The sequence below is a fragment of the Sorex fumeus genome, unplaced genomic scaffold (genome assembly GCF_029834395.1).
Source record: "Sorex fumeus unplaced genomic scaffold, SorFum_2.1 ptg000128l, whole genome shotgun sequence".
In the NCBI taxonomy this organism is placed as follows: Eukaryota; Metazoa; Chordata; class Mammalia; order Eulipotyphla; family Soricidae; genus Sorex; species Sorex fumeus.
Genome location: NW_026606185.1, coordinates 27,739,047 through 27,764,543, shown reverse-complemented (window position 1 = coordinate 27,764,543; position 25,497 = coordinate 27,739,047). Strand labels below are relative to the sequence as shown.

General features: G+C 41.9%; 1 non-coding gene across 1 annotated transcript; it reads left to right on the top strand.

Moving 5' to 3' along the window:
• The first annotated feature begins 8,324 nt into the window (after positions 1 to 8,324).
• Positions 8,325 to 8,396, top strand: TRNAW-CCA (transfer RNA tryptophan (anticodon CCA)). Its single transcript has one exon. It is a non-coding gene; the product is annotated as a tRNA-Trp (tRNA).
• The last annotated feature ends 17,101 nt before the right edge of the window (positions 8,397 to 25,497 follow it).

Here is a 25,497-nt window from a genome sequence, read left to right as displayed (position 1 = left end):
CATTTTAATGTTGATGAGAAAGGAAATAAAAAATACCAGGCAATACTGGATAGAATGACATCATTTGAGGATGGTTTATGGGAGAAACTGTTTTCTTTCATTTATACATTGTTTCATTTTAACAGAGCAGTTTCCAAGAACCTATGGGTAACTTTAAGTCTGGACTTTCTGTCATGTTCTCCTCGAATAACAAATTTAATTTCAGCAGAATTTAATCAGAAGAAAAACACCTGCCAAAGCTGAAAAATGCCTGTAGCAAAACCCTGTGGGAGAAGTACCAGGACTGGCAGGCTGCTCACATTCCTCCAACAGGCCTTTCCTGCGGGTTACAGAGGAAGTTCCATTCATTATTCCAGAAAACTGATATGTAAAATTCAACATGGAAACTCGGCTGATACCTCTTTGATCTAACAGATGTGACCTTCTCATCATAGCTTGAAGCAAGCAAGATTTTCACTTCTTGCCATTTTCCTCTCTCCCAAGTAATGTCAGTAAATTTGAAACGTTTAGAGGAAACTGTTGGGTTTGACTATTGGCTCAAAAATTCTCAATGCAAGACTGTTTATTGAGTCCCAGATTGCTCTCTGGGTGTCTTTTCCTAAATTTAAAAGTAACTATATAAATAAATTGCCATTTAAAAAATTACAGTGTTTGGGGCTGGAGCCGGTAGGGCATTTGCCTTGCATGCGGCGACCCAGATTCGATTCCCAGCATCCCATATGGTCCCCTGAGCACCGCCAGGGGTGATTCCTGAGTGCAGAGCAAGGAGTAACCCCTGTGCATCGCCGGGTGTGACCAAAAAAAGCAAAAAAATACTAAATAAATAAATAAATAAATAATTGCAGTGTTTGCATTGGTGGGACTCTGGATAAGGTGCTTGCCTTGCATACAACTGACTGGGGTTTGGTCCCCAGCACCACAAATGGTCCCTCGGACCCTGCCAGGAGTGATCCCTGAGTACATAGCCAAGTCACCACCAAGTGTACACACCTTCCCCTTCCCCCTACCCACTACTCTCTTCTCTCTCTCTCTCTCTCTCTCTCTCTCTCTCTCTCTCTCTCTCTCTCTCTCTCTCTTTCTGTCTCTCTCTGTCTCTCTCTCACATACACACAAACATACAAACACGCAAATTTGCAGTGCTAATTCTGCCAAAAACTGAATCCTTTAAGAAGCCACATCTCATACAGCAGTAGCTCATCACCTGATCTTAGAGCATACCAGAATGTTTTGTTCTTTTGTTGTTGCAATGCTTAAATCAGTGTTGTTTTTTTCTCCTTTCCCTTTATTGATATTGTGATATCAGGGGTCACACACTTGGTTGTGGCATTTTCCAAAGGTCACATAGTTTAGGTGCCATGCACATGTACTTGCCTGAGTTGTGGTTCTTTCACACCTTCTGTTTCTGGCACTCACCAGGCATTGCTATGGTGTCACATGCTCAAACAGGCGACCCCTCTGACTGAGGTGCTCACACATCTTTAGTTGCAGTACTTGTCAAGGGTCACACACCTTGTTTTGTGCTCATACACACTTGACTGAGTGACAGAGATATTTTTTTGGTCACACTGGGTACCCTAGCCAGCCAACTTACTAGAATCACTCCTGGCTTGTGGTGGAAGCTCCAGGGACTGAACTTGTACTTGCAAAACAGGTACTTTTAGTCGCTGTGCTCTCCCCTGGGGCCTATTTAATTCTTGCATGTTATTCTGTCAGAAAAACATTAGCCTCCAAACCACAGTGAATCGAGAAATCAGCACTGTGGCAAATTTTACTTTCTTATTAAATCATCTTGTATGTTTGTTTGAAAGAAAAAAAATAGTAACAATTACTCTTTATAAATGAAGGGGAAATTGATAAACAACTATTCTGACCATTTCTATTTTATTTCTATAACACTTAAGTAAGCAGGTCCCCTAGTCTTCTTTAGGAAAATGTACACAGCGGACCAGGAGATGCTCAGTGATTAAAGCACCGGTCTTGCAAGCATGACACCACGTGTTCAATCCCCGATGCTGCCACATGCATGAAGCATGATCCTGGCAGCTCTGCTATCTGGAATGCAGTTGTCACAACAGAATTGTGAACTCTGGCACACAACCAGAGTTGTATGTGTACTTCAGCCAGGACCATATTCCCCAGTGAGCACATGTGGAGCCCCCCCACAGTGACCTTGTGAGTGTCTATGAATGGGTGCTACAACAAAATGAGTTCAATCCCAGTGAGCAGGTATGCAAACACTGCAGTGGAAGGTGTGTGAGCCCTGGCACCACAACCAACTGTGTAAGCACCACAATCAATGTATGAAAGCTCTAATTATCATAACAGAACAATGGCAACAAAGGGAAGGAAAGAGGAAGAGGAAGATGAAAGTACTTACATAGGAGCTAGAGCAATAGCACAGCAGGTAGGGTATTTGCCTTGTACACGGCAGAACTGGGTTCGATTCCCAGCATTCCATATGGTCCCCTGAGCACCGCAAGGAGTAATTCGTGAGTGCACGAGCCAGGAGTAACCCCTGTGCAATGCCAGGTGTGAACCAAAAAGAAAAAAAAAGTACATACATGTGCATTTAAAGACAAAATCTAGAAAAAAATCCCTTTGTCCTGAGTATTGCAAAGTAATTCTTTACAACGAACACTCCTATCACAGGTGAGGGTGAGGGAGACTTCCCACCTCTGCTATTAACTTTGGAGACCAGAGAATGAATTGATTCCAAGTGCAGATGTTTCCTCATCTAAATAAAGACACCACTTAGAAATATTATTAAAGATAATTTTATTATGCTATTAGTTCTACTTTTCAGCTCAGTTCTGAAGCAGCCATGTGGCCCGTCTCTCTGAGGGGCAAAGGACAATAACACTTTGTAAAGACACATCAGAAGTAAATCAGTGCTGAGTGGTACTCCGTGACATGGACAGGTGAGCACAAATAAGCATCTTCCACATAAATGTTCTACAGATCTTCATGCATGTGTCCTCTGTGCCTTCTTCACGCCACCTGCAGACCTGCATGCCCCTCTCTGAAATTCATCACCTTAAAATTACTTTTGACTGTTAATCTCACTTTCTGTACTTTAACTTCAAGGATGACATGGCCTGTCTGATCTATTCAAAAAACCTTCCCATGCCGACTACGTATCTTGGTATAAACTGAACATTTAACAAACAGTTATTAAATGGGATTGAACCACCTCTCTATGTACAAAAAACAAATCAAGGGAAACCCAGAGAAGGAAGGGAAAGCTAGCTTATATCTTGGTCTGAAGTCAAGAATTTAGTCCTCCAATCCTCCCAAAAACAAGTTCCATGTTTCTTCCCAAGCCACTCTCCCCCTTTCTTAACTCCCATTTGTCACAATCTCTACACTTTAGACAAAATTGATTCCAGATGAGGACTATGATTTAGTTGACATTGTCTGCCATCGACCTTCCCCCATTCTCTGTGAGACTGAACTGCGAAGGCAGCTATTCCTCAGTCTCTTATGGACATGCTGGGATTCTTATTTGGACATCACACAGCTAAGCACATCGTTAGCATGTAGGAGCACACACTCCCCCAACTGCTTTGTTCAGTGCCTTAGAAAAGTAAATGCCACATGACAATATCCCTTTTGGGTAACTGTTGAAATGGCCTTCTTTCCCCAGTGAGGAAACATCCCAAATGAGCGTAAGGTTCCCTCCAGTGGTGTCATTTTCAATGAAGCTTGTCTGTGTCATTTGCAGTTAGGGGTTCATTGGTCAGAAGTGTTTTCTAGGGATGCACACAATGGAAACCATTAGAGAGCTACTCAGAGCCGCCAGCTAGCCCAAAAGTTTAATCCACTATTTTAGCTGTAATGATGGTATACAGCTGCTAAAAGAAACACAAGAAAGTACAAGAGTGCCAGCCTTGTTCCAGCATACTTGCACTAAGAGCCCTGGCTCAGAATTTAATATAACTACAGATATAATAATCCCCTCCAGATTATTAAAAGCACCTTTCATATTTTTAAGCACTAAAATTCTTAAAGAAAAAATGTATGCTTTCTCTGTAAGCTGCTCTGGTGGATTTCTATCACCTCGTTGCTATATTTGGGCTGGACTGGGGGAACTCATCACTCTTGGGATAACTCTCAGGATCATTCTTCAACTGAACAGTTTTAGACATGAAACCCAGAGACTGGTGATATTCCCCTCCAGAAGGCATTGACGGTATAGAAATTCTCAGGTCTACAACCAAAGTCATCATAAATAAATTAGGACTTCAAAAAGAGAAAAAGATGGTGGTTATAAAGCGCCTCAGATTCAAACTTGTCTGTCTGGTGAGTTATAGCATGTCATCTGTGCTAGCAACTCTGCCATAGAGTGCTACAGTGTATTATCTGTGATCCAAATTACAGACTTTGATCCCAACTTGCCCGTTAGAAGGGGGAAGTGGGTTTTCACTTTATATTTTATATCTCCAAATGTTTCAGAGTGAGGAGATGAGAAAGTGTATTGAATCCTTCAGTTCCCTCTTTATCCATCCCTAAATGGGATCCAAGGACTTTCTGTGCTTACCTCGCTTCTTATCCACTCTGCGGTACGACTCATCTGCAAAACACAAATTACCTAGCTAAAGTATTCTTAGGAGAAATAATTAGCCACATGCCCCTCCTCTGCACACCCACCCGCTTCCCTCAGAGGCCCAGAAGCCTGACATAAATCATTTAGTCCTGAGCCCTTGCACACACCTTTCCCACTGGATTCCATAATTGGCAAAGTAGTTGCCAACTGGGTTTAAAGTGATTTGAAATTGTTTTCCATCCAGTCTTGCTGATAGCAAAAGGTTTCCCCTTTACCTCAAGCATGAGTTACAGTAACATGATTGAATGTAACCAGTTATTCCGTTCAAGCTGTGATTCTGATACAGTATAGACAATATGAATTCCCCAGAGCTCAGTAAGGCCATCTCAATGGTCCGTTTAAGTCCAATTCAATTAGACTCACGATGGTTCTTAGACTTTCTTAGGTATGTTTGCAGCAGCCCTCGGGGTTGAATGTGAGACTGGTATTCATCTAGGACTTTTAAATTAGGTCTCAGGTGTCATCATTCTAAATGAATTATTACAGTAGTGTGTTCACACTGCTGTAGTGGAAGTTATGTTAGCATCTCCTCTCAACCATTTTAATCCACTGTGGAACGGAACTTGTCATGTAAGGTCTCTGCCAGAGAGTGACTTTTCCTTGAAACCCACTTTTAAAAATAATTGGTCTACCAAGTAAGCACCATGATATGCATTTGTTTTGATGGGTAGGAGAAGGAGAAAAGGCCATCTTAATTTATTATGAGTTTTTCTTTTTCTTTTTTATTTATTTAGTGAGGACCATGAGAGTATAACATTTTGTTTTGTTTTGTTTTTGATATACCAGGTATCAAATCTTGCATCTCATACCTATGAGATATGCGTCACAATCCCCAATGCAAGAATAATGATTGTGATATTGAATGCTCTCTCTTCAATAGTTTGAATTTTAGATGCATGTCTTGAATGCAGCTCTATGTAAGCCAGAAAATTCAGAACTGAAAAATGAAAGTTAATATATTGTTGTCTTGTCTTCTTTCTTTCAAAATTTCCTCTTGACTGCTTCTGTAATCTCTCCTTCCAGATTCTCCATGAATATTTTCTCTCTCTTTTTTATTTTTTTTTTCAATTTTCTGGGTTTCTTATGAGCTTCAGTCAAGACATCAGCAAGCACGGGGGAACATCTGTCAGTGTGTAGCATTTTCAAACACATTAAAACACACATGCTCATTTCCCCGAGCATAGTGACAGTGACATTAATACCAGAGTAGAGGGATCGGCTGGCCTGATGGAGGCAGCACCTTCTGCGTGTGTCATCAATAACAAATCACATGCTGGGGAGAAACTAAAATAATTACAGAGCCTGCTTTCTTTATTCAGGCAATTCTGACACTGTGGCAGGATTCCAAGTTCCCCCCAAACCAAGGGGTTGCAGTAGTCATTCTCACTCTGAAATATATTCAAGAGAGTTTGAAACAACAATGAAGACAACAACAACTTCAAAACAAGGCAACAACAGGTGGGCAGATTCAATGAAGTACTACTAGAGTAGTCAAGAAAACTTAACATGAATTGTTATATCTTATTACTAGTTTCCATTGAAAAAAAGCCAGACTCAAAATAGATAAATCTAAGGGCTGGAGTGATAGTACAGCAGGTAGGGCGTTTGCCTTGTAGCTAACCTGGGTTTCATTCCCAGCATCCCATATGGTCCCCTCAAGCACAGCCAGGAGTAATTCCTGAGTGCATGAACCAGGAGTAAGCCCTGTTCATCACCAAGTGTGACCCAAAAAGTAAAAATAAAAAATAAATAAATCTATGTACTAGCTCTACCTGTGACTTTTGTCTATTAATCATAAAAGGTGGCAATATTTTACATTTGTTATAGTGTAAATTTGATAAATAGACCCCAAACTGTGGACTCCAGGTCTCCAACTTCTTTAGACACCTGTCTTATACAGTGACTGTAATGTTTTATCCATACATATAACTAAATTTGTTTTAGTCATCTCATCAAAGTCCTAAACTAAGCTATTAATGCCTCCATGGTTTCCATATTAAATACATGCACTAAAGAGCAAACAGTGAAGGAAATACCTTTTCTCCAGGTGCTTATAGTGACTCAAGGAAGAAAAGAGAACACTAATTTCAGTGCTGATTTAAATGGTCCAGTCATTTTTATTTGATAACTGTATTCCTAGCCCAGGCTCAGGGGGGCCTGAACCACTTTCAGGATGAACAATGGCAAATTGACTGGTGGCTCAGGGCACTGAGGATTCCAGGCAGCTTGTTCTCTGCAGTGCCAGATACCATCAGGGCCACCCCAGTGATGCTCAGGGGCCTCTAGCGCTATGTCCAGCAATTCCATGGTACCAGGAAAGGAACCAGGGTTGAGCATATGCCTTTACTATGGCCCCAATCTATACAAACATTTATGAGGGGTCACATACAATAAGGATAATAGTCAACAGGCTAAATCTCTTCATTAAGTTGGATTTTATATTTCTTTGACAATATTTATATATTTTGGATTAATCCTCAGTACTCAGGAGACCCTAACAGTTGTGCTCAGGAATCATGTAATGATTCCTAAAATCAAACCCAGGCCTCCTGCATGCAAAACACGCACTTCAGCCTATTGAGCACTCTCTCTCTCTCTCTCTCTCTCTCTCTCTCTCTCTCTTGGTATCTAAATAGCAGTTAGATACTTAATCTAATTAATCCTGTTTCAAATGCTTTGCCCTTGCTGTTGTTCTCCCTTCATCAAAAGCTCTTCCCAAAAATATTTGCAGTTTCTTAATCTTTAACAAGATTTCAGTTCAAATATCGTCCCAAGGGCTGGAGCAATAGCACAGCAGGTAGGGCGTTTGCCTTACACGCGGCCGACCCGGGTTCCATTCCCGGCATCCCATATGGTCCCCTGAGCACTGCCAGGAGTAATTTCTGAGTGCAGAGCCAGGAATAACCCCTGTGCATCATCAGGTGTGACACAAATAAAGCAAAAAATATATATATAATCCCAAATGAAGAGGTGAAAGCAAAAGAGGAGTGATAGAGAATCACTTTTGATTTGTATGGCATTTGTATGGTGGTGAGGTGTGGTGGTGTGGTGGCATTTGTATGGTGGGTTAGGTGTGGCAGCTATCTACATCTAAACTGTGAGTGTTAACACCATTGTGCCCATGTTTTAGATAGATGAAGTATGCATGTGCATGTGTGCAAATGCATACACACACACACACATACACACACACACACACACACTCGTATATCATCCCCAGAGACATCCTACCTGCCCTCCCTAACCAATGCACTCGGCTTCTAATGGTCACATTCTATTCTACTCCTTTTGTTTCATTTTTTTAATGGACATATTGCCCCATCCTACCCTTTAAATTTATTTGCTGGTATGAGTATTGTCTCTTTCAATTACAAAGCAGCAGAAAATTGTCTCTGCATTCTCAGTTTCTAGTTAGTGCTTAGGGCACAACAATAAGTAAATGAATAAAGAATAAGTAAAGTAAAGGCCCTCCCGTTGATCATCGATTTGCTCGAGCAGGCCAGTAACGTCTCCATTGGAGACTTTGTTGTTACTGTGTTTGGCATATCGAATACGTCACGGGGAGCTTGCCAGACTCTGCCGTGTGGGTGAGATACTCTCGGTAGCTTGCCAGGCTCCCGGAGAGGGGCGGAGGAATCGAACACGGGTCGGTCATGTTGGCTGCGTGCAAGGTAAATGCCCTACCGCTGTGCTATCACTCCAGCTGCTATCACTCCAGGGAGACCTTGTGGCGCAATGGTAGCGCGTCTGACTCCAGATCAGAAGGTTGTGTGTTCAAATCACGTCGGGGTCATGTGAATAAAGAATAAATGAAGTATACACACACATAAGTAAGGTAATAGGAATTCAAATCAAATTCTGCTGACATAAATTTTTCCATACTTTTGAGGTAAATGATGGATCTGTTTCTCAAAGGAAGACTTTGAGAATTGATACTGTCAAAAACCATCACAGAACACAAGTCAACAATGTATTGTAATATACTACCAAGAATACTAGGTATTTCTCAATGAAGCAGGACATTGAATTCCTAGACAATTATCTCAGTGTCTGTGAAATTGGAGTCTAACTAGGTATTCACTTTTTTCTTTTTTATGTTTATGTCTGTTTATTTTATTTTTTATTTTTTATTGAATCACAATGAGATAGAGTATTACAAAACTGTTCATGATTGCACTTCAGTCATGCAATGTTCTAACATCCATCCCTTCACCAGTGTAATTTCTAGCTGGGTACTCTTATACCATTATAATGGAATGAGATGTGGAATGAGAAATGGAATGAAGTATGAGATGAGAAATGGAATGAGAAATATTACAGCAGGTAGGGCACTTGCCTTGGGTTCAATCCCTGGCACCATGTATAGTCCCCAAAACCCTTCAAGAGTGATCAGTCCGCTCAGAGCCAAGTAAGCTGCAAGCACTACTAGGTATGTCCCATATTAAAAAATAAAAGGAAGGATGGAATAAAGGAAGGAAGGAAGGAAGGAAGGAAGGAAGGAAGGAAGGAAGGAAGGAAGGAAGAGAGGGAGGGAGGGAGGGAGGGAGGGAGGGAGGGATGGGAGGAAGGAAGGAAGGAAGGAAGGAAGGAAGGAAGGAAGGAAGGGAGGGAGGGAGGGAGGGAGGGAGGGAGGGAGGGAGGGAGGGAGGGAGGAAGGAAGGAGAAAAAAAGAATGAATGAAAGAAAGGTGGGTGCCTGATAGATATCATGAGCACAAAACAAAAGTCAGGATTTATAATTTCATTACTATAGAATAGTGAAATTTAGTGCCTCTTAAACGTGACTCCCCATTCCTTTCACCCCACCTCACCCCTTGACAACCATCTCTCTTTCTGTCTGTCTTTATAAATTTGATTATGCTACTTCATATAAGTGAATTTATGCAGTATTTGGACTTTTATGACTGGCTTATTTCACTCAGGACAATATGTTTCCATTTCATATGTTAAAGTATGTGTCATAATTTTCTGCCTTGTTAAGACTCAATATTCCATTGAACATTATACTACATTTTGTTTATCTTCATTCATTGATGCAAAGAATTGGTTCCACCTTTTAGCTTTGGTGAATAAACTTCTAGGCATGAGGTTATATAATTAGTCGTTAAAGTCCCTGCTTTTGACGCCCTACCGAGGCCACCAGTTGCCCCCCACTAGCGGCTCTCCAGCAAGGCCACGTCTCCAGTGCACAGGAACCAATTTCTTAACTATCTGACTTTCAGTAGAAATACTTCCAGGGTCAATAAGTAAAATAGCAGAAATCCAAAACCAACATTTAATTCATGAACCCAGCTGTAGAAAGCAAATCACTTCACAATGCTTTTTCAGCATGTCTGATTTGGGGGGGGGGGGGGGTAAACTCTAAATAATAGTGGTGAATCTTTTATTGAAACAATGAATCTAATCAAAGCAGATAGAGTGTTAACTAGAATTCATCTGCCCCACAGGGACTGGGAGGGGTGGGGGTGGGGTTTTATTGGGGTTCTTCATGGTAAAAAATAAGTTTTGGTAAAGGGAAATGTGTTTGATATTTGCATGACTGAGACCTAAACCTGAAAGCTTTGTAACCTTTCCCACGGTGATTCAATAAATAAATTAAAAAAAAAAGTCCCTGCTTTTGATTCTCTTGGATAAATGAACAAAAGTAGAATTGTCACATGGCAGTTTAATTTTTAATTTTTGATGAATTATCATAGTTTTCCACAGAAGCTTTATTATTTTACCTTTCCCCTAAATGATGAAAAGGGATTCCATTTTCTCCATAACCATACCAACACTTGTTAATTTGTAATAACAAATTATTCTGTTCTAACAATCATTCCAATGGATGTGAAGTGATACCTAATTTTGATTTGCATTTACTTAATGATTAGTGGTGTTGAACATTTTATATTCATTATGGCTTTTTATATATGTTCTTTGAAAAATATCTAAGTCCTTTATATATTATTACTGAGGGGTTTTGTTCTCTAGTTGTTAAGTGTATGAGTTCTTTACACATTATTTACATTCACAGAAGATTGTGTCTATATTATAAATAAGCATAGCACTGTAGCACTGTCCTCCCATTGTTCATCGATTTGCCCAAGCGGGCACCAGTAACATCTCACAACAAATTGTGAGACTTGTTGTTACTGTTTTTGGCATATCGAATACGCCACGGGTAGCTTGTCAGGCTCTGCCGTGTGGGCGAGATACCTAGGTAGCTTGCTGGGCCCTCCGAGAGGGGCGGAGGAATCGAACCTGGGTCAGCCGCTTGCAAGGCCCTACATGCTGTGCTATCCATCCATAAATATGTGCTTTCCAGCCCATAAATAAGCATATGCATTGCATATACATGCATATGTAATATATAGTAACATAGTATGTAATACAATGCATAATATTCTCGATAAATGATGTAAATAATAAACGCCCTACCACTGTGCTATCGCTCCAGCCCTATTACCCTATTATTATAATTACATATGTAAATAATTGTATACATAAATATATAAATTTATGCTCATAAATACTGACCTTATAATTATTATATATCATGTATTACTTGTAAATTATCAGGAATACAATTTGCAAGAATTCTTTCATTGCATGAGTTGTCTTTTCATTCATTGATGGTGAGCTTTGTGCACAGAAGTTTTATACCTTGAAGCAGTAAAAAGTATTTTTAAATTCATGACAAAACTGGGGCCAAAGATACAGTACAGCGGGTAAGGTGCTTGCCTTGCTCGATCCTCTTGTTCAATTCCAGCATACCACATGGTCCCCCAAGCACTACCAGGAGTGATTCCTGAGAGTAAAGCCAGAAGTAACTTCTGAGCATTGCTAGCTGTGGCCAAAAAATTAAAATAAAAAATATTATTTAAAAAATAAAAATTTTTAATGCATGACAAAGCTGTTGGGAACAAAAGGAAAGTCCTAAAAGAAAACAAAAATAAAACCTGCTTGATAAGAAATTTCAGATTCAGGGAAATGAGCAATTTCTATACCATCATTAATACAGGAGGGTTCATTCAAATTTCTGGATATTCAGATATTGGCTTTTACCCACTCAAAGAAAGCAAATCTGGGTGCATGCAAAGCAACTTTAAATATAGTGTAAAGTTGAGAGTCCTTCACTGTGCAGGTTTTTCTCCCTTTCCTTCCTTTGTTGTGGTTGAAATGGCCAATGGTCACAAACACGTGAATGTGATGATTGCACTCACTTGCAGCATTCTGTAGATCACACATTTGAGATCACAAAGAGAAGTGCACTGAGCAGGTGGTGTGGTGATGTGTAGGATAACATTGATTTGTCCTTTCTGCCTTGCTGCAGGGAGCTTAGGTTTATTGGGTTACTCCCATCACAGTGCTCCCATTCCTGTGTTTATTTATAACTTATTTCTTTGTGCTCTGTTGACTTGTAAATATTGTTTATCTCTTCTCCTTAAGTCCTTTGCATAGTTTATTCAGAGCAATGGCCTTTTTGTATGGACACAAGAAGACAGTAAATGTTATGCTTTTGTAACATGGGAGTTTATTGATTCTCAGATATTTTCCTCCTGGGCATCTGTTTCTCAGTTAAAGCCTCAGTTGCCCTTACTTCCTAGCATACCCAAAGGCAGGGCCCCGATGAGGGACTGGATGGACCCAGGACAAGCGGTGAGCTATGTGCTACCCTGGCATCAAGATGGGCCTGACCAACATGCCTAATGCTTAACTGTAATTTAAGAACTTGGTCACGGACAAGTGCTGTCATGATCCAAAAAGTAATAACTAGATTCAGACCCTGCTATGGTTAGGAATAATTAATCTGGCCTGAGCACTGTAGTCTGAGTCTGTGGCAAGATGCTCCCAAGAGAGCTGCCCTATAAGCCCCCATGTATCTCTTATTGTGTTCATACAAAAATGACTAATAGTAAGATGCTGATTGAGTTATTGGACTGAGGAAAGGAGAAAAACAGCTTAGGAGGTATTTTGTCCCTGGGCAGTCAGGAAGGGCTTTGGAATACCCCTAGGTGGTGTTTCCCCCCCTTAAGCCTGACGGGCAGTCAGGAAGGGATTTCTTGTGTTGATTTTGCTACCTGACTGGGTGTAGCTCAGCCCAGAGAGCTGGAGTCAAGACAGAAGAGAGAGACAGTGAGTTGGATAGAGTGAGAGAGAGAGCAGGGCAGCAGAATGGAGCACAGAGAGACTAGTAAGGGGGACAGAGGAAGAAGGATGTAGGAGAAGAATACAGGAGCAGGCACGTGGAGAGAGAGAACCCAAGCTGAAAGATGGAGTGCCGAGAGATGAGTGGGAGAGACAGGAGGAGACAGGAATGAAGAGCAGTGTAAGACTGGAATGGGGGGCTCAGAGAGACGAGAACAGGCACGTGGGGAAAATGGAATAAGTGGCAGCGGATCAGTGAACCAGCTTGGCCTTCATTTCCTCCTCTGTCTGCCCCATGGCCCAGGCCGTCCAGGCTGAGGGAGCAGCCCGAGGCCCCCCGAGTGGGTAACCTCACCGTCCCGGGAGATTTATACAGTAATGGGGATCAAACTTGCTGCCTCATGCCCTTGGGCCAGACCTTCTACCGTTGAGTCATCATCACCCCCAGAGTCTTTGGTTTGTTTGTTTATTTGTTATGGTTTCCAAGAGAGGGGTGGGGGAGTTAAGTGATTGTTTCAGCTTCCTCTCTGGCTAGGGCATCACAAAGAAGATCTTCCCCAATAATTCCTAACCATGAGTTCATTTTCATGCATATTAAAAACCAGAATTTAGTACTGCTAGAGATCAAGAAAACTCCATCTAAATTCTTGCTTTTTTAAGTGATCTTAGTGAATCCACTAAGGTTCCTGTATAATAATTTTCAAAATAGCAACAATGACAAAAACATCAAAAGGATGAAAAAACTTGAAGGACAGCTGAGATCTACAGATATTTTCAGAGGTCAGAAAAAGAAGAGAGGGCCTGAAGCAATAGCACAGTGGGTAGGGCATTTTCCTTGCATGCCACCGACCCAGGTTCTATTTCCAGCATCCCATATGGTCACCCAAGCACCGCCAGGAGTAATTCCTGAATGCAGAGCCAGGAGGAACCCCTGAGCATAGCCGGGTGTGAACCTAAAAAGCAAAAAAAAGAAAAAAGAAAAAGAAGAGAAAATGAGGGAACTACGCAGACATTCGAAAAGAGGAAATATTTAATGCCCATCAGATTCTGGGAGTCTAATGACTCTCATGAAGGAGAAAGAAACAGAAATTCACTAATGAAGTTATAGTGAGAGTTACCAAAAATAAACCCAAAAATCTATGGGGAGAAGATAGTTTATTTACAATTATATTAATGATAAACAGAACAAAATACAGGAAAGAGTAAACAATCTTAAGTAAACTGAGAGCAAATAGCTCACAATCCAGATAATAAAGGCTATCAAAAGTAAAAGCAAATAAATACATTTTTATAAATGCAAAACATACAAGAAAAAAACACACACAAAAAAATAAAGAAAAAGAAAAAAACAGACATTTTCTACCATCTGATTCCCACACAGTAAAATTCTGGAACATATATCTCAGGAAAAATGAAATTTATATTAGAACTGGTTCACTGTGTAAGAAAGACAAGAAGGAATGCTAGGGGGAAATTATTCTTTGAATGAAATAAAAATATGTGTAACGTGTGGGGATTAAAAAACAACTAGAAGTTTTGTTTAAAAATGTTTAATTATACATATGAGTCAAAAGATTCTCAGAGTTAGTTTTCTTAGGTTTGAATGTGTAAGTTAATTAAGAGTCTAGCATAAAAAAGAGCCTATCATAATATAAAAAATGTAGAATATATTAAGTTAAACTTGCATATTAGAATTTCTAGGCTAAACGCTCAAAGAATGGGAACAGTATTTATACATTTCAAAGAAAAGTAGGAGAGACAATGAAATAAGAAAGAGGGAAATTTAATCATAAGAAAAACTTAGGAGGAAAATAATTTTTTTGACTCAACAAAAGATGAAATTAGTAACAATGGTAAAAGCAATAAGAACAGAATCCAAAAGAGTACACAAATAAGGGCTGGTGTGATAGCACAGTGGGTAGGGTGTTTGCCTTGCATGCGGCCGACCTAGGTTCGATTCCCAGCATCCCATATGTTCCCCCGAGCACTGTCAGGAGTAATTCCTGAGTGCATGAACCAGGAGTAGCCCCTGTGCATTGCCAGGTGCGACCCAAAAAGCCAAAAAATAAAAGACAGTACACAAATAAACCAATATAATATACCACCTCTCTGCTTACAAATAAAATAATATTTTATGAGTTACAGCATCAACCTGCCTCTGATTTGCCATAAAGTTTAAGTATTCTAATCAGAGATTAATAATCATGCCTGTATTTTTTAATTAAAGAGATTACACAGAAAAGCATATTACCTACATAAATTTAATGTGGAAACACAAGATATGTTATAAACTTTCTAATGTTGCTGAATTTTACACATGATTTTTTTTGTAAAAAATATCAATACCTGAACTGCATGTGATTAGTCTCATAGCTAAATGCACATATCTATACAATGCATGCAAAAAATCATGGATGTATAAGATGGTCTTTACAATTTTATGCAATTTGTATAGCTGGAACAGTATACAATATTTTATAATAAAATAGTAAGCAAGCATGTGATAGAATATAAACTGAGAACAAAAAATAAAGGGAAATAAAATGAAGGTCATGGAAAAAAAGTCATGTAAAATGATGTAGGGAGATTAAAAGAAATACTGAAAAACTGGAAAACAGAAACACCAAGAGGTTATGTAAATATTGCTCTTATTTAACTTTAGTGATTCTTTATAAATTGGTTCTTATATTTTCTGGTTGATTTTTTTTTTTTAATGTCTGCTGGTATGTTGCCAGACCTCTAGATTTCTCTGCAGCTAATTAAGACCCCTGTCTGGATTTGGACCCTGGAGATAAAGGTCAGACTGCTGTTGGGGCTCTTGGTGGTTTCAACTGTTGTTCCTGGAGCTCCTAAAAACTTAACTCCTCGGTAACCAACCAGGAAATACAGTGCCTTCTTTCCCTTCTTTCCAGCTCAAATAAATTATTTGCCCATTTAATTGTGCATTAACAGATTGAACCCCTTCAAATGAATTTGCATATTGATTTCTTGCAGTTCAATATTTTCTGGAGATAATACTGCCTGAAAACATCATTTTTACATCCCCTTTTCAGAATTAAAAGCCCTGCAAGAAAGATGTTAATCAGAGCACCGCCCAAATCCACTGAACTCTTCCAGTGATATGCAAAGTGAAAATAGCAAATGGTTCCTAGGCATCAAAAAAAAAATTATAAAACCTGAATGAGGAAAGAGGCAGGAAAAGCAGAGGTAGGAAATGAGGTAATGAGTCATATAAATCCTAACCTACACCAATATGTGTGTGAAGAAGGAAATGAAAGAAAGGTGCCCCCTTGTACTGCTTAATTTAGAGCAGAATACAAAACATTCTGTTAATGTAATTTTGAGGACATTCAGTTGCACACAATTAGTCATTAAATTCTCAAAAATATAAACTAGGATAATGGTTAATTAATATTTTGACTTAAAAATCATAGCCCCAAAAATGTATTCTTGATTAGAGAAAAGTAGTATGCTTCACTATTGAAGGTCTCCTCACAGACTTATGAAGGCATTTTTACAAATGTCTTCATCTCAATTCCGTTCCACCCCTTCAATCTGATACAAGAATCCCAATGCAGCAGATAATCTCTATTTGCCTCAAGTTGCATGGAGTTGTCACTCTTTTGTGAAACTTCATCTTCATAAATGACTTTACAATATAGATAGATGGAACAGGTAACAGGTAACTAGCACTCTAGCACTGTCCTCCCATTGTTCATCAATTTGCTCGAGCGGGCACCAGTAACGTCCCCATTGTGAGACTTGTTGTTATTGTTTTTGGCATATCGAATACGCCATGGGAAGCTTGCCAGGCTCTGCCGAGTGGGCGGGATATTCCTGGTAGCTTGCCGTGCTCTCCAAGAGGGGCAGAGGAATCAAACCCGGGTCAGCTGCGTGCAAGACAAACACCCTACCCACTGTGCTATCACTCCTGTCTGGGACAGGTAACGAATACTCTGATAACAGAGGTTCCTTAAATTCTAAGAATGTCTTCTTTACCCAGGTTCCAACACACTTGAAAAACCACCAGTGAAGTGACATATGATCTAAAATGGAATTGGAAATTAATAAATTTCCTTTGACATTTTGAATGAGATTACAGGAGGAATAACATACATGTCACTAACATTGTACTGTAGCATTGTAGCACTGTCCTCCGGTTGTTCATCGATTTGCTCGAGTGGGCACCAGTAACATCTCCATTGTGAGACTTGTTGTTACTGTGTTTGGCATATCGAATATGTCACAGGGAGCTTGCCAGGCTTTGTCATGTGGGCGAGATACTCTCAGTAGCTTGCCCGGCTCTCCAAGAGGGGCAGAGGAATCGAACCTGGTTTGAATTAATTCACCAGGGATTCCAGGTTACATCCTGGACATCAATAAAAGTTGAAGTGGTTGGACTAGATTCAACTTCCTTCATGAGGAATAGAGGGTTAGGTCACAAAAGGCTAAAATGAGTTCCAAGAAAACACGCTTGTCATTTCCCTCACCACACTGTATCTACCACCTCCACTTCCCACAACCTCCTCGTTCTCCTGCTCACCAAATCTACCATACACCAAATTCTAACTAAGAAATCTCATATATTACTTCCAACAAAAAATGTTTCCACAATTTCTACGCTTCTAAAACACTTTCAAGGGGCCCTAGATGTTGTTAGTTATGATTTTCTTTGTGTATCTTATGAAAGTTATAAACCTTGTTTCAAATTTGTATAATCTAATTAGTTTAACTGCTACATGAAACCCACTCAAAGTGTACAGTGGTCCATGCAGGAATTAAGTTTATTTCTCACTCATGAAAAGTCTGAAATCGGTGCATATATTTAATGGGTGGCTTGTAATCCTATGCCCTAAGAGAAAAAGAGGACATCAAAGACTTATGAAAACAGGAATTTAGAGAATGTATATGGTTTAAAGACTCCTTTTTATTGCATAAACATTAAGGTCAATGTCTTGCTTAGGTATTCTTTAAAAAATAGAAATTTCTACTAGAGCTGCAATATACAGGACTGTAGAGAAACAAGCAAGTCTGGGGGAGAACCATAAACTGAGCTAATTAAGAGATACTCTGGATTGACATATCAACAGCTTTATTAACTTTGTTGAAGACTCAAGGTTGGCTTAGAACTTCTGAAATACAAAGAATATAGGTTTGAACTGCTCTAACTTTGAGTTTCAGGATAATAGTGGCTTATCCACCTGATATTTGGAAACAAAAACCAAAAAAAAAAAGAAACCAAAGTTACTCTTTCATGTCTGACAAATTTTACGCACCACACAGAGAGAGAGAGAGAGAGAGAGAGAGAGAGAGAGAGAGAGAGAGACTTCATTATCCTGAAAAGTCTGCAGGAAAATTAATAATTACGATAATTATAAATAGACTATTTTTCCAATGAGAAGAACTAGAATAGTTGAAACAATGAATGGGGAAATAATTTCCACTGTATGCTACAGCATAAGACTAGTTTCAGCTTTAAGTACACATGTAGACAGAAAGCTGTGGATATGAATATGCAGTCCATGCAAACGAAAACCAGAAGATAGAAGGAATAACTATATTTCTATCAGCTCAAAATAGACTTTAAATCAAAATTTGCAATAAGAGACAAAGAGATCATTATAAAGTGATGAGTTACTTCATCAAGAGGATATATTTTTATTAGATAATATGGTATATTTGGTATTATTATAAATATATTATATAAATTTATTAGGTATATTTTATATTAAAATATATTAACATTATATTATAGATTTATAGAGAAAAACAACATATTATTAACCGCAGAGTACCCAGATACAGAAAACAAAAATCAAAATATCTGAAGATAGAAGTAGAAAACAACGTAATAGAAAGTAACTTTAATACCTCGTTTTTAATGATGGAAAAATAATCAAGACATAAAATCAATGATAAGATAAGAGAAAGAACACATGGAGGGTGCGGGATCCCGGAGGAAAAAAAAAAAAGAAAAAACAGGTTCCAAAAAGAGCCGAGTTCACCCGCAAGTTCCAGATGGAGTAGGCGCCGCATCTCGCCTCCCCCAGATGGAACCCTGGTGACCAGAAGCCTCTACAAACACAGCTCGAGTATGCGGGAACGAGGACTTTTTCTCAAATCTGCCGGACTACACCTCCCAGGTAACCTCTGATTCCGGAAGTCACGCCCACAGCCCGCCCCCCAGCGCCATCTTTGAAGCCTTAAGCATAAGAGAAAGAACACATGGAGGGTGCGGGATCCCGGAGGAAAAAAAAAAAAAAGAAAAAACAGGTTCCAAAAAGAGCCGAGTTCACCCGCAAGTTCCAGATGGAGTAGGCGCCGCATCTCGCCTCCCCCAGATGGAACCCTGGTGACCAGAAGCCTCTACAAACACAGCTCGAGTATGCGGGAACGAGGACTTTTTCTCAAATCTGCCGGACTACACCTCCCAGGTAACCTCTGATTCCGGAAGTCACGCCCACAGCCCGCCCCCCAGCGCCATCTTTGAAGCCTTAAGCATAAGAGAAAGAACACATGGAGGGTGCGGGATCCCGGAGGAAAAAAAAAAAAAGAAAAAACAGGTTCCAAAAAGAGCCGAGTTCACCCGCAAGTTCCAGATGGAGTAGGCGCCGCATCTCGCCTCCCCCAGATGGAACCCTGGTGACCAGAAGCCTCTACAAACACAGCTCGAGTATGCGGGAACGAGGACTTTTTCTCAAATCTGCCGGACTACACCTCCCAGGTAACCTCTGATTCCGGAAGTCACGCCCACAGCCCGCCCCCCAGCGCCATCTTTGAAGCCTTAAGCATAAGAGAAAGAACACATGGAGGGTGCGGGATCCCGGAGGAAAAAAAAAAAAGAAAAAACAGGTTCCAAAAAGAGCCGAGTTCACCCGCAAGTTCCAGATGGAGTAGGCGCCGCATCTCGCCTCCCCCAGATGGAACCCTGGTGACCAGAAGCCTCTACAAACACAGCTCGAGTATGCGGGAACGAGGACTTTTTCTCAAATCTGCCGGACTACACCTCCCAGGTAACCTCTGATTCCGGAAGTCACGCCCACAGCCCGCCCCCCAGCGCCATCTTTGAAGCCTTAAGCATAAGAGAAAGAACACATGGAGGGTGCGGGATCCCGGAGGAAAAAAAAAAAAGAAAAAACAGGTTCCAAAAAGAGCCGAGTTCACCCGCAAGTTCCAGATGGAGTAGGCGCCGCATCTCGCCTCCCCCAGATGGAACCCTGGTGACCAGAAGCCTCTACAAACACAGCTCGAGTATGCGGGAACGAGGACTTTTTCTCAAATCTGCCGGACTACACCTCCCAGGTAACCTCTGATTCCGGAAGTCACGCCCACAGCCCGCCCCCCAGCGCCATCTTTGAAGCCTTAAGCATAAGAGAAAGAACACATGGAGGGTGCGGGATCCCGGAGGAAAAAAAAAAAAAAGAAAAAACAGGTTCCAAAAAGAGCCGAGTTCACCCGCAAGTTCCAGATGGAGTAGGCGCCGCATCTCGCCTCCCCCAGATGGAACCCTGGTGACCAGAAGCCTCTACAAACACAGCTCGAGTATGCGGGAACGAGGACTTTTTCTCAAATCTGCCGGACTACACCTCCCAGGTAACCTCTGATTCCGGAAGTCACGCCCACAGCCCGCCCCCCAGCGCCATCTTTGAAGCCTTAAGCATAAGAGAAAGAACACATGGAGGGTGCGGGATCCCGGAGGAAAAAAAAAAAAGAAAAAACAGGTTCCAAAAAGAGCCGAGTTCACCCGCAAGTTCCAGATGGAGTAGGCGCCGCATCTCGCCTCCCCCAGATGGAACCCTGGTGACCAGAAGCCTCTACAAACACAGCTCGAGTATGCGGGAACGAGGACTTTTTCTCAAATCTGCCGGACTACACCTCCCAGGTAACCTCTGATTCCGGAAGTCACGCCCACAGCCCGCCCCCCAGCGCCATCTTTGAAGCCTTAAGCATAAGAGAAAGAACACATGGAGGGTGCGGGATCCCGGAGGAAAAAAAAAAAAAAGAAAAAACAGGTTCCAAAAAGAGCCGAGTTCACCCGCAAGTTCCAGATGGAGTAGGCGCCGCATCTCGCCTCCCCCAGATGGAACCCTGGTGACCAGAAGCCTCTACAAACACAGCTCGAGTATGCGGGAACGAGGACTTTTTCTCAAATCTGCCGGACTACACCTCCCAGGTAACCTCTGATTCCGGAAGTCACGCCCACAGCCCGCCCCCCAGCGCCATCTTTGAAGCCTTAAGCATAAGAGAAAGAACACATGGAGGGTGCGGGATCCCGGAGGAAAAAAAAAAAAGAAAAAACAGGTTCCAAAAAGAGCCGAGTTCACCCGCAAGTTCCAGATGGAGTAGGCGCCGCATCTCGCCTCCCCCAGATGGAACCCTGGTGACCAGAAGCCTCTACAAACACAGCTCGAGTATGCGGGAACGAGGACTTTTTCTCAAAACCGCGCGGCCGCTTACGCGGCCGCGCGACATCTCTCTATATACAAAGTGATCAATGAGAAGTAAACCACCCAATCTTTCTCCCTGAAAGTCAGAGTTAAGTTTGGAGCACGGCCACAGCCCCAGAAACACAAGGACTTAATGCAGAACCCAGCAGCTTAGAGCAGAAAAGTGAAAGGACTATGCGTTAATCCAGGCCATCAAGTCTGCCGGAGGGGAAAGGGTGTTGCCCCATTCACCCTCTCTTCTCTGGAAAGAAGGATGGCGGCCGCATGGGAGCCTTGTGGACAGCAGGTATGAGCCGGGGGTGTGGGGGCGACTAAAACCTCATGGGAAGGGGGGCGTTCCGGTCCGTCCTTCACGCCCTACCGAGGTCACCAGTTGCCCCCCACGAGCGGCTCTCCAGCACGGCCACAGCCCCAGAAGCACAAGGGCTTAATGCAGAACCCAGCAGCTTGGAGCAGAAAAGTGAAAGGACTATGCGTTAATCCAGGCAATCATTTCTGCCCAGAGGGGAAAGGGTGTTGCTCCCTTCCGCCCTCCTCCCTCTGGAAAGAAAGATGGCGGCCACATGGGAGCCTTGTGGACAGCAGGTATGAGCCAGGGGTGTGGGGGCGACTAAAACCTCATGGGAAGGGGGGCGTTCCGGTCCGTCCTTCACGCCCTACCGAGGTCACCAGTCACCCCCCACGAGCGGCTCTCCAGCACAGCCACGGCCCCAGAAGCACAAGGACTTAATGCAGAACCCAGCAGCTTGGAGCAGAAAAGTGAACGGACTATGCATTGACCCAGGCCATCAAGTCTGCCAGAGGGGAAAGGGTGTTGCCCCATTCGCCCTCTCCTCTCGGGAAAGAAAGATGGCGGCCACATGGGAGCCTTGTGGACAGCAGGTATGAGCCGGGAGTGTGGGGGCGACTAAAACCTCATGGGAAGGGGGGCGTTCCGGTCCGTCCTTCACGCCCTACCGAGGTCACCAGTTGCCCCCCACGAGCGGCTCTCCAGCACGGCCACAGCCCCAGAAGCACAAGGGCTTAATGCAGAACCCAGCAACTTGGAGCAGAAAAGTGAAAGGACTATGCGTTAATCCAGGCAATCATTTCTGCCCAGAGGGGAAAGGGTGTTGCTCCCTTCCGCCCTCCTCCCTCTGGAAAGAAAGATGGCGGCCATATGGGAGTCTTGTGGACAGCAGGTATGAGCCGGGGGTGTGGGAGCGACTAAAACCTCATGGGAAGGGGGGCGTTCCGGTCCGTCCTTCACGCCCTACCGAGGTCACCAGTTGCCCCCAAAGCGGCTCTCCAGCACAGCCACGGCCCCAGAAGCACAAGGACTTAATGCAGAACCCAGCAGCTTGGAGCAGAAAAGTGAACGGACTATGCATTGATCCAGGCCATCAAGTCTGCCGGAGGGGAAAGGGTGTTGCCCCATTCGCCCTCTCCTCTCTGGAAAGAAAGATGGCGGCCACATGGGAGCCTTGTGGACAGCAGGTATGAGCCGGGGGAGTGGGGGCGACTAAAACCTCATGGGTCGGGGGGCGTTCCGGTCCGTCCTTCACGCCCTACCGAGGTCACAAGTCGCCCCCCGCGAGCGGCTCTCCAGCACGGCCACGACCCCAGAAGCACAAGGACTTAATGCAGAACCCAGCAGCTTGGAGCAGAAAAGTGAACGGACTATGCGTTGATCCAGCCCATCAAGTCTGCCGGAGGGGAAAGGGTGTTGCCCCATTCGCCCTCTCCTCTCTGGAAAGAAAGATGGCGGCCACATGGGAGCCTTGTGGACAGCAGGTATGAGCCGGGAGTGTGGGGGCGACTAAAACCTCATGGGAAGGGGGGCGTTTCGCTCCGCCCTTCACGCCCTACCGAGGCCACCAGTTGCCCACCACGAGCGGCTCTCCAGCACGGCCATGACTCCAGAACACAGAAACCAATTTCTTAACTATCTGACTTTCAGTAGAAATACTTCCAGGGTCAATAGGTAAAATAGCAGAAATCCAAAACCAACATTTAATTCTTGAACCCAGCTGTAGAAAGCAAATCACTTCACAATGCTTTTTCAGCATGTCTGATTTGGGGGGGGGGGGAAACTCTAAATAATAGTGGTGAATCTTTTATTGAAACAATCTAATCAAAGTGGATAGAGTGTTAACTAGAATTCATCTGCCTCACAGGGACGGGGAGGGGTGGGGGGTGGGGTTTTATTGGGGTTCTTCATGGTAAAAAATAAGTATTGGTAAAGGGAAATGTGTTTGATATTTGCATGACTGAGACATAAACCTGAAAGCTTTGTAACCTTTCCCACAGTGATTCAATAAATAAACAAAAAAAAAATTTAAAAAAAAAAAAAAAAAAAAAAAAATCAATGATAAAACATTGGACATAAACTACACTTTAAATCAAGTAAACCAAATCAATATTAAGTGATATAGTAAGAACAATCTGTTTCTTGTATCACTGTAGCATTTTAGCACTGTCCTCCAATTGTTCATGGATTTGCTTGAGCAGGCACCAGTAACATCTCCATTGTGAGACTTGTTACTGTTTTTTGGCATATCGAATATGCCACAGGGAGTTTGCCAGCCTCTGCCGCGCGTGCAGAATACTCACGGTAGCTTGCCGGGCTCTCCAAGAGGGACAGAGGAATCGAACCGAGTCGGCCACATCCAGCCAGTAGGGGCAATTGCCTTGCACACAGCCGACCCGGTTCAATTCCTCCATCCCTCTCAGAGAGCCTGGCAAGCCACAGAGAGTATCTTGCCTGCATGGCAGAGCCTGGCAAGCTCCCCATGGCGTATTCAATATGCCAAAAACAGTAGCAAGTCTCACAGTGGAGACGTTACTGTGCCATCTGGAGTAAATCCATGAACAATGGGAGGACAGTGCTACAGTGCTATTAAGAACATTTTATCCAGGTCAAAAGATAGTACAGGTTTAAGGCATTTGCTTTGCATGGGGCTGACCACAGTTCAATCACTGTAACAACATACAGTCCCCTAAATACTACTAGGAGTAATCCCTGATCCAGAAGTAAACCTTAATCACTAACAGGTGTGGCCCATGCACCCTCATCCCCAAATAAGAACACAGCATGCAGTAGCAGCATAATCAAAACATTCTCCAAAATAGACTAGATTAAGCCAGGGATGCAGCTCAGGGGTAAAATAGATTTCATGCATTTGTGAGACCTGGGTTTATTCCCTGGTATCACACACAATAAAATAATAGACTGTATGAGAGACAAAAAAAAAGTGTTAATGAATGTTGAAATATTGAAATTGTATGATATCAAGTATACTTTGGATCACAATGATATGAGACTAGGAGACACTACAAGGAAAAACAAAATTTTACATAATAACTGGAGATTCACCAACACATTCCTGAACAATAAAATGCGTCAAAGAAGAAATTGAAAAGAAATAAAAAATATCTTGAGACAAACAAATACCTATACAACATTAAAAAATTATGAGATATAGCAAAAGTAAAAATTTTAGGGAGAAACTTATAGTAATAAACTCCTACATTAAGAAAAAAATAAAGAGTTTCCTGTCGCTTAGGTAACATGGTTAGAATAATGCTAATGTTTTTAGTTTTGATGTACACATTTACTGTGCCTTTTCACCACCAAAGTGTCCAAGACTTTCTACCACTGTTTTTCTGTTACTCCTAGTCTACAAAATAAAGTATGTTAAACAATCTAACTTCATATCTCAAGGAACTAGATAAAGAGGAAACGCCAAAACCCAGAAAAGTAGGAGAAAGAAAATAACAGTACAGTGCAAAACTAAATTTGAGTTTAAAGAGACAATGGAAAATATCGATTAAGCTAAAATATTTTTAATTCATATAAAGAAAAATCTATAGTTAGGTAAAAGAAAAAGTACTAAAATAGAAAAAATTGGATTCCCATCATCCCATATGGTCCCACGAGCACCACCATGAGTGATTCCTGAGTGCAAAGCCAGGAGTAACCCCTGAGCATCACTGGGTGGGTGTGACCCAAAAAACAAAAAAAAAAGAAATGGGAAATTAAAGAAGATAATTACAAAAAATACCAGGCAAATACAAAGGATTATAATAAGAGATAGATGTGTATAATTATTATACCAACAAATCACATAACCTAGAAGTAAATAAGTTCCTAAAATTAAATAAACTTCCAAGACCAAATTATGTAAAAACAGAAATTCTAAGCAGAGAAATAATGAGTAATGTGGTGAATCAATTTTTAAAAAGTGTCTCTCAACAACATCAAAAAATATATATTTTTAGGACCGAATAACTTGGCACTGGCAGGAAAAGACACATATAGGGACAAGAGAGATAGTAC